At 32.6% G+C, this 11115-nt stretch overlaps 1 protein-coding gene and 1 pseudogene across 1 annotated transcript in view; one reads left to right on the top strand and one right to left on the bottom strand.

The window, feature by feature from the left end:
* Positions 1-11115, bottom strand: part of DLG2 (discs large MAGUK scaffold protein 2) — a 1459931-nt gene that overhangs the window by 1369916 nt on the left and 78900 nt on the right. The window lies entirely within an intron of this gene.
* Positions 3175-3289, top strand: LOC111742001 (annotated as a pseudogene).

Here is an 11115-nt window from a genome sequence, read left to right on the forward strand (position 1 = left end):
TAATTATGTCACGGCAAAAACTTGGCCTTCAACCCTCTTTCACCACATTGGCATTCTTCAGCTGGGAAAACAGCAGCCTCTCCTCCAGGGTTTAGGGTATCAGACTTGTAGTTATTATTTGATGTGGTAGACTAGTAAGCTATTATGCCACCTCAGTATTCTACCAGGACTGATTAAGTATTTGGTGTCTATGGAGTGCTAAAAGGAGTCATCTTCTCTCTAGGAGGTCAGGTTGAAGGAAATCTTGAACTAAATCTTGAATTGGACATGATAATTCTACCAGTTATCCATCTGTATAAACACATTCTTAATAGAACAATAAAAGTGACCCATTTAAATTCAAAGTCAGATAATGCCACTCCTCTATTCCAAGTCTCCAGTGGTTTCCACATCAGTTGGAGTAAAATTCAAAGCCCTTACTTTAGCCTACGAAGCTCTACAAAATCTGTCTATCCTCCTAATACCTGTTTAGCCTCATTCTAACCATTCTGCCCATCACTAGCTGCCCCTCCAGCCACAATGTCCCTCCAATACTCTCATCAAGTTTTTTATTTGCTATTTCTTCTGCCTGCAACGTTTTCTCCCCAGATAGCCACAAAGTAGGAAAAGTGTCTCCAATGAGAAATCATAAAGATATGAAAACCAAATTAAACTACCTTTTTTTTGTAGAAATCCCCAATCCAACAACTTAACATAAAAAACTAATCGTGGCCCAGTAATATCTCCTAAGCACTTGGAAGAAGCAAAAGCAAAACCATTCTGGATAAAACTTCTTATAAGCTAGGCTACATGGGATTTCCACAAAATGGGAATAAAGAGTTCCACTGAAGATGTTACCATCAAAAAAAAAATGAGTGTTTTCATGTTTCTACATGGTTAGGGATTTCTGAGCAAATTTTACCAAACTCTGAGTTAGATAGATGACAAGCCTTAGAAGTTAAATGATCACTGATTAGATAGTGAGAGGAGTCCTGAGAGGTTTTTTTTTTTTAACCTTCCTAGAATAATGTGTTTAGATTTCAAAGGGAGATGAGACACAGAGACATTCCAGGCATTGTAAGCCCAGAGATAGTTGAGCAGTCTTATCTTCTCCTTACAGACATGTATTTACATTCCAAAGAATAAAAACCCCAAAACTTTCACTTTCTCTTCTCTTTCTTCTTGTTTACATTAGGGAGATTAGGTTTCTCTCCCTCTCTCTGTTAAAACCATTCTTTATCAACTTACCAGACTCATAATTTCAGGGTTCCTCTCCAGTACAGACATCAGTATACACAGAGTGACTTTGGCTCTCATCACATTACCATAGAAGGAGGAAAAAATTGGGACAATGAAAACTAATGCAGTTATTAGTATAAGAAATAATAGCCTTCATGCCTGCTCCAGAAATCTCATGTTTACATTCATGATAATATAAGTAAACTTAGATTTTTAAAACTTGTCATTTAAAATCTAAATTCACAAAACACATAGGAAAATCATGCACCATGAAAGATAGCAGACACATCAATTAGGAGGATGAAAATCCTGGGAACTTGGAAAATGAGAACATAAAGACTATAAAATAACAGGACTTAACCTGACTAAAAAGATAAAAGAAGTTATAAAATCATAAGGAAGAAACAAGGCAGCATTTAAAAAAGGGCAAATTATTTTAAAAAGAAATAAAGAAATTATAGATATGAAAAAATAGTCACTGATATTAACTCAATGAACTCAATGGCTTTGGTTATAAAACTGATTAGACAGCACTGAGGGAAGCACTAAGGAAGAGAATAGAAAACATTTAAGATTCTTATCCAGAATGCAATACAGAGAGATAAACAGATGAAAAAGAACTGAGAAAGGTTAAGAGATATGAAGATTAGAATAATCAAGTCCTACACATGTCTAAGAGAAGTCAAAACCTGGCAAGGACAACTAAAAAAATAAATAAATCTACAAACCAATATCTCTGATAAATATAGGTGCAGAAATCCTGAACAACATGCTAGGAAATCGAATACAATGATACATTAAAAAAATAATGCATCACGATCAAGTGGGGTTCATTCCAGGGGTACAAGAATAGTTCAACTTACACAAATTGATCAATGTGATAAAGCACATAAACAAAATTGAGGATAAAAATCATATGATTGTATCAATAGATGCAGAAAAAGCAACTGACAAGATTCAATATTCACTTACAAATAAAAAACTCAATAAAATGGATATAGAAGGAAAGTATCTCAACATAATAAAGACCATATATAACAAACCCTCAGCAAATATCATAATGATCAAAAGTTTTTCTAAGGTCAGGAGCAAAACAAGGATGCCCACATTCACCACTATTATTCAACATAATACTGGAAGTCCTAGTCAGCATAATCAGACAAGAGAAAAAAATTAAAAGAATCGAATTTAGGAATAAAGAAGTTAAATTGTCACATTTTCAGATGACGTGATTTTATATAAAAAATCCTAAAGACTCCACCCAACAAAAAAAACCTATTAGAAATAACAAACGAATACACTAAAGTTGCAGGATACAAAATTATTGTACAAAAATCTATTGCATTTCTATATATTGACAATGAAATTTCAGAAAAATACATTTAAAAGTTTCGTTTGCAATTGCAACAAGAATAAAATACGTAGGAATAAACTAAAAAATGTGAAGGATCTATACACTGAAAACTATAAGACATTATTGAAAGAAATTTAAGAAGACACAAAGAAATGGAAAGATGTTTCATGTTCATGGATTGGATTGGAAGAATCAACATAGTTAGAATGGCCATATTACCTAAAGCAATATACAAATTTAATGCAATCCCCAACAAAATTCCAGTGACATTTTTCAAAGAAATAGAACAAAAGAATTATCAAATTTGTATGGAGCCACAAAAGACCCTGAATAGTCAAATCAATCCTGAGAAAAAAGAACAAAGCTGGAGACTCTTCAATAAATGGTCCTAGGAAAATTGGAAAGCCACATGCTAAATAATGAAACTAGACTACTATTTGACAGCATACACAAGAATTAACTCAAAATGGATCAAAGATCTAAGTATAATATCTAAAATGAAAAATATATAGAAGAAAACATACTTATAGACCTTGTCTCAGAGAGGCTTTTATGAGTTGACCCCAAAGACAAGAGAAGTAAAAGCAAAAATAAATGGATGGGTCTATGGCCATGCCACCCTGAACAAGCCCGATCCCATCTGATCTCAGAAGCTAAGCAGAGTTGGGCATGGTTAGTACTTGGGAGACCAGCTAGGAAGACCAGGTGCTATAGGCATAAAAAAATAAATAAACAAAAAATAAGGGATTGTAAACTGACAAGGTCCTTGTAATCTGTGAGGTCAACCAAGGGTTGCCTCGCATTAAATAAATAAGTAAATAAATAAATAAAGGGATGATATCACACTAAAAAGCTTCTACACAGCAAAAGAAACCATCAATAAAACAGAAAAGCAAACAATGAATAGAAGAAGATATTTGCAAACAATATCTCCAATAATGGGCTAATTTCTTAAATAGACTTGTACAACTAAAAAACAAAAACAAAAATAAATCCAATTAAAAACTGGGAAGAGGACCTGAACAGACATTTCTCTTAAGGAGATACACAAATGGCCAACGGATATATGAAAAGATTATCAACTTTACTAGCTATGAGGGAAATACAGATCAAAACCACAATGAAATACCACTTCATGCCTGTTAGAATAGCTTTTATCAATAAGACAATAAATAACCAGTGTTGGAGAAGAGGTGGAGAAAAGAGAACCCTCACACACTGCTGGTGGGCATGTAAACTGGTACAGCCACTATGGGAGACAGTATAGAGTTTCCTCAAAAAAATCAAGAATAGAGCTATCATATGACCCAGCAATCCCTCTTCTGGGCATCTACTCAAAAAATTTGAAAAACATTTATTCATAAAGATATATGTACCTCCATTCTTTGCAGCATTATTCATGGTGGCCAAGATGTGGAAACAACTAAAATGTCCTTCAATGGATGATTAGACAAAGAAGATATGGTACAATATATACAATGGAATACTACTCGGTCATAAGAAAAGATGAAATACTGCCATTTGCAACAACATGGATGAATCTTGACAGTATTATGCTAAGTGAAGTAAGTCAGACATAAAAAAAACACAAGAACCATATAATTTCACTCAAATGTGCGATATAAAACAGAAAGCAACAACAACAACAAAAACCCATTGACAAAGACAACAGTATGGTGGTTATCAGAGGGGAAAAGTGTGAAAGGAGTCATATGTGGTTAGAGAAAGAGACTAGACTTTGGATGGTGAGCACACAGTGCAATATACAGATGATGTATTATAGAATCGTACACTTGAAACTTATATAATATTATTAAACAATGTCACCTCAATAAGTTAATTAAAAAAAAACAAAAAAGAGAGAGAAGTCCCAGAAAACAAATAGTAACAATGTGGGAAAGGCAATACTCACTGAGCTACAGATAGAAGTTTTTCAAGAACTGATGAGAAGACATGATTTTTTTTTCATGTTGATTAAGCACACAAAATTAAATATGAATAAACAGTCAAATCCTAAAAACCAATAACAAAGTATTTTAAAAATAATCTAAGATTTTTTTAATTACCTACAATGAATGACTTCTTAAGAATAACACTAGACACTAGATAATAAAATAATATCTATAAAATGAAGAAAAATACTTATCAATGTTGAATTTTGTACCCATTTAAGTAATGATTCAAGGGTTCATGAAGTAATAAAAATAGTTTCAAACAATTTTAAACAAGCAAAGGTAATGTTTACTATTAGTGTATGCTAACTAAAAGAACTATTAAAGAAAATAATGAAGAAAAAAATGAACACAAAAAAGAGGTCAAGATGAAAAAATAAAACAAACATGTGAGTAAGTTCAAAAAAACATTGACTATAAAAGATCAATTTTTCAAGGGTTTAAAAATTAAGGTGAAAATAATATATTAGACAATTTATGAAAGAAATAAAAAAGATAAATTAAAGTATATTTCAGAAAAAGGGTAGAGATACTGGTTGAGTTTAGAGTTTGGGTCAAATATTCATGTTAAAAATATAAAGATGACTTAAAAAAAGAAATAGAATTTACGACTTCTAAATTGGTAGAAGAAATAAAGAAAACTTGATCAATCTAATGCAGCACAAGAAAAGAAATAAAAGCATAGGAAAATAAGTATAGAAAATGAAAACCAAAAGATAATATAGTACAAATAATTCCAAATATATGGGAAAACTCAATAAATGGAAATAGAATAATCAGCTACTTAAAAGATAGATTCTTATCTTGGATTTTAAAAATTCAACTACATGCTGCTTATAATAGCCAAACCTAAAATATGATCATGAAGAAAAGCTGGCAACAAAAGTGTGGAAAGATATATTATGAAAAAGTTAACCAAAAAATTGTATAGTTATATTGATATCAGCCAAAATGAACTTGAGGCAAAGATCATTATTGATAAAGGCATTTATGTAATGATTAGAAGAATACACCAAAATAATAGAACAAACATGAACTGCATTTTACAACATGGCCTCTCATACCACTTGAGAAAATCATTTATAAAAACTGACAGAATTCTAAAAGTATAGTTTGAATCTATATCTATCTGCAACATAGACTCAGATGCATAAAGCAAAATGACAAAAATTACAAGAAAAAATGAACGACTTCTTAATCATGAAGTTTTAAACCCATTTTTCTTAGTAACTCATGGATCAAGCAGAATAAAAGATAAAATGGGCTTTTCTAAAGCGTAAAACAGATTTTTAAATTCTTGAAATTAGAGATTAAATTCTTTTTAAAATCCAGCTTATGAAATAGATCAAGGAGAAAATTACTTTTTTGACATCTTTTTGCAATTGCAGACATACTGATATAAAGCAACACTGTCTATAAAATGTTCTATATAAAAGTTCTGTAGAACTTTTTTTAATAATAAAACTATATCTGTTCAAATAGGGAGCCTTTTGACACATAATTAACGCAAGTAAGGAATTTTAATTTTATTTAATTTTAATTCATTTTAACTTAAACTTAAATAGCTACATGGCTACCAATATTGGACAGTACAGAGCTAGAATAGTACTAAGAATAATTTATATCTTTAAATGTTTATGTTAGAAAATAAAAAAAGCCATATATGCACCAACAAAGTATTCTCATTAAGAAGGCAAAAGAAAAAAAACAAAACAAAACAAAGAGCACAGAATGAAAAAAATTCAAAAAACACAGAATAAAAAACTAAAAGTAGAAAACAAAGTTACAAAAATTTTAAAGGATAAATTTACAAAACCAAACCTAGTTTTCTGCAAAGACTAATAAGATAAACAAGCCTTTAACGAAAATGAGAAAAAAGAATATACATACATATACAATTTTGAAGGGAAAAGGAGACACTAAAAATAAACATTTTTATTCCTGAGCAAGTACAATAACAACTTCATGAACAAAATTTGAAATAGATGAATAGACAATTTTCTAAAATAAATTTTTAAAAGTTCAAAAAGAAACAGAAAAATTCAATAGATATAAGACTTTTAAAGATGACAAATTAGTAGAAAATATCTATCAACCAAAATAAAAACAAACACTTTCTCAGATAGTTTACAGCAATTCCACCAAATCTTCAAAAAGTAAATAATTCATATCTTACACAAATAGTTCCAGAAAATAGAGGAAAAAACTCTCCTCCACACATGAAAAATCCTAATTTAAACGTGAAAACAAAATCAGCCACAGAGAGTACAAAAAAGAAATAACAATAGGCCAATCTTATTTTTGAACATTGATTTGTTAATACGCCCCAAAAATAATGGAATATAAACTAGTAAGGTAATTTTTAGTTATACCATGTAATCTATGAACATAAGGATACTTTGCAAATAACTAGTCTATTTTTGTAATTTTTCTGATCAATACATAAAGGAGAAAAAAACACAAAAATTTCCTCAAAAGATAGTTGTATTAGGTAACAAGACTACTGGCCGTATTCCACTCAAAATTCTAAGTTATATTTCCGTAAGCTTATTTAATCTTTACAGCAACTTCTGATGTATTTTTATTCTCACTGTATAAATGAAGGAGCTGTGGCACATGAAAGCGCAATGTCACCCAGCTTACAAGTAGTAGGGCCAGGATTTGAATCCAGACTGCCTGATTCTAAAGACCATGCTATTAACTACAACATATAGTCACCTTCAAACCTCAGTTATTATTTTTGCAGCGGGGTAGAGAAATCTTAGCAAACTAGGAACAGAGGAAATATTCTAACATATGAGAAAGGATATCTATTAGCAAACATGCTAATTCATAACAAAAGGTTAAAGCACCCTATTTAAGGACATATATAAGAATGCCTTCATGTTTCTAGAAAATTGGCTAACCATAAAGTAAAAGATAAAATCAAACCAATATCTCAACAATGTATTCCATGTGAATTTAAGAACCATGTATGAAAAAAAGCAAAACATCGAAATTTCTATGAGAGACCATATTAGAATATCTTTGTGACTTAAGGTCTTAAGAAAATGATTTCTTAAACAAGACACAAAAAGCATCAGCCAGAAAGGGAATGGTCAATAAATTCAACTCAGGTAAAATTCAGGGATTCCATTAATGTGGAACAGGCAACCATAGAACAAATAGTGGTAGCAGTTTTTTCTACATTTACTGATCTGATCTTTGCCCCCAATTTCATGTTTCCTAACTAGTGTTTCTGAATTACAAATGTTAAATTACTATATGATCTTTTTGAGGTTTTTCTTGTTTGGGGCTTTTGGGTTTTGATTTTTTGTTGTTGTTAAGAAAGAGGCTACAGAAATAAGCCATTGTATAACTATCCATTTAGCATCATCTCTGCTTTTAGATATAGCCAGGGTTGAAAGCCTTTGCCTAAAACATATCATTTTCACCAAGTAACCTCCGTGCCATGAGAAAAGCTCCAAACCATGCTGTTTGTGTTATTTAACACTATTAGACTGTCACCAAAAAGAAAATGTAGATATTTCAAACTATCTCGATAAGCTTTAATATATCACAAGGACCTTGAAAAGTATTCCTAAAATATATCCCCAGCACTAATTTTAAAGTTTGTTTATATTGTATAGGCTGCAACAGACCACTGTAAAGACTTTGGCTTTACTTTGACTAAGATAAGCCGCCAATGGAAGTTTTTAGCAGTGGAGTGATCACATATTTTAACAGAATCACTCTGCTCTGTTGAGACTGAGGGGAGGCAAGAGAGAAACAAGGAGACCAGTCAGGAAGATTTACAATAATACAAATGAGAGACAATGATGGCTTGAATCAGGTGGAAACAGTGAAGTGGTGAGACATAAGAAGAGTTTGAAGATATTTCTGAATCACTACTTGAACTATTGGGTGTGGGTTGTAAGGAAAAGTGAGAGAGAAAAGACTTAGAAAACACAAAGTGACATATAGGTTCTCAGTAAGTATTAGTTGAATTGAATTTAACATCTAACACAATCTGGATGCAACCTACTTTTCCAATCTGAATTCTCATAATTATTCTATACTAAAAACAAATTAGTGTTCAACTCTCTTCAATCATAACCCCAAATTAATTTAAAAATTTTTGTCTGCAGCCACTATGCAAGCACTTGAAGCCAAGCATGTGCACACCACCAGCTCTGTTCACCACCACCACCCACCATGGTCCCCAGTCAGTGGATATGAAAGTTCCACTGAGGATCCCAATAGCCCTTGTAACAACTGAGGAGTCTCCACTGCACTCAGCAAGGATCATGTAGTTGCCAATGTCATGGACCCCAGCAGCCAGATCTAAGGAGACACACATCCCACAAAACCAGAGCCACCACATGGTCCTGAAATTGGCATCCAGCACCACTAAACTCAGGGTCACAGAACACTCCAGTGTGCCTCTACCCGTGGATGAAAATCTTGGCTTACCAAAGTCGGTTCATAAGTTTGGAAGAGGTGACTGCTCTTAAACACACAGATAGCTATGCAAAACTACAGGGGTCATGAAGAATCATGAAAACATGACACCATCAAAGGGCACAGTAAATTTCCAGTAACTGACCTTAAAGAAATGGAAATATACAAATTTCCTGATAAAAATTTCAAAAGATTGTTCTAAAGGTCATCAAGGAGCTACAAGAGAACACAGATAAACAATTTAATAAAATCGAGAAAACAATATAAGAACAAAATGAGAAGTTCAACAAAGAGATAGAACAACAAAAAACACAAATTTTAGAGCTAAAGAATAAGATATCTGAAGCAAGATATTCAATTGAGAGCTCAGTATCGAAGTGGACCAATCAGAAGAAAGAAAGTGAACACAAGACAGATCATTTGAAATTATCCAGTAATCCAAGAACAAAAAGAAAATAGAATGAAAAGGAATGAAGAAAGCCTATGGGATACCATTAACAATATATTCATTAATGGAGACCCAGAAGGAGAGGAGAGAGAGAGGAAGAGGCAGAAAGCTTGTTTAAAGAAATAATGAATGAGAATTTCCCAAATCTGGAGAGAAACTGGACATCAAAGTTTATGAAACTAATATGTCCCCAAAGTCAACCCAAATAGATTTCCTCTAAGATACATTATAATAAAACTCAAAAATCAAAGACAGAGGGAATTTTGAAAAGAGCAAGAGAAAAGAATCTTGAAAGCAGCAAGACATAAGAAAATTTCCCTTGTCACTTTTAAAAGGACCATCAAAAGGCTATAAGCAGATTTCTCAGCAGGGAATTTGTAGGCCAGGTGAGAATGCAATGATATATTCAAATGGCAGGAAAAGTACTGCCAACAAAGAATACTTTATTTGCCACAAAAATATCATCCTTCAGAAATTAAGGTGAAATAATTTTTCTAACAAACAAGCTGAGGGAGTTCATCATCACTAGACCTACCTTACAAGAAAGGTTGAAAGGGGTTCTTAAAGCTGAAATGAGAGCATGCTAATTAATAACATGAAAACATGAAAATATAAAACACACTATGGAAAATCATCAACTCACAAAGAAAAACAGCAAGAAAAAAAAGAAAAAAGGAACAAAGGAATTACCAAAGAGCCAAAAAACAATTAACATGGCATTTGTAAGTTCTTACCTATCAATAATTACTTCAAATATAATTGGTTTAAAATCTCCAACCAGGGAGTGGCTCCATAGTGTAGTGGTTAGCACATCTGCTTTACACACAGAAGGTCCTGAGTCCATGCCCCAGGTGGAGCCATGAACAGACCCTAACCCAGGTGCACCAGGCCCCCTGAGTGCGCCAGGGTTGCCAGGCCCCGGGGGCATGCCGCAAGTGTGTGGAAAGAGACGTCCCACCTTCAGAGAACCAGTCTTTAAGGGGAAATGACAACATTCATAGGTCAGAGGTGGAAGTTTGCAGGAGGAGGTACTAAAGAGGGGGGGAAATAAATAAATAAACAAACAAACAAATAAATAAAATCTCCAACCAAAAGGCATTGAGCGGCTGAATAAATATATATTTTTTAAAAGACCCAAGACCCTACTATGCTTCCTACAGGAAATTCACTTGAGCTTTTAAGAACACACACTGAAAGTAAAGGGCTGGATAAAGATACCCCTGCAAATGGAAACCAAAAGAGAGAAAGGGTAGCTATACAGACAAAATAGACTATGTCAAAAGCTGTAATAAGAGACAAAGAAGTTCATTATATAAAAGGGTCAATTCATCAAAAGATATAACAATTGTAAATATATATGCACCCAACATCAGAATACTTAAATATTTAAAACAAATATTAACAGATCTGAAGAGAATAATAGGCAACAATACAATAATAGTAGGGGACTTCAAACTCCACTTTCAACAAAAGATAGATCATCTAGACATGTTAATAAAGAACATTGTCCTTGAACTACACTTTATAATAAAACTAAAAGACATATGCAGAACATTCCATCCAATAGCAGCGGAACACACATTCTTCTCAACAGTTCATGGAACATTCTCCAGGGTAGATCAAATGTTGGACCACAAAACAAGTCCTAGCCACAGAAATCAAGCAAGACAAAAAAAAAAAAAAAAAAAATACAGAGAATCCAA

The sequence above is a fragment of the Pteropus vampyrus genome, unplaced genomic scaffold, assembly GCF_000151845.1.
Source record: "Pteropus vampyrus isolate Shadow unplaced genomic scaffold, Pvam_2.0 Scaffold84, whole genome shotgun sequence".
NCBI lineage: Eukaryota > Metazoa > Chordata > Mammalia > Chiroptera > Pteropodidae > Pteropus > Pteropus vampyrus.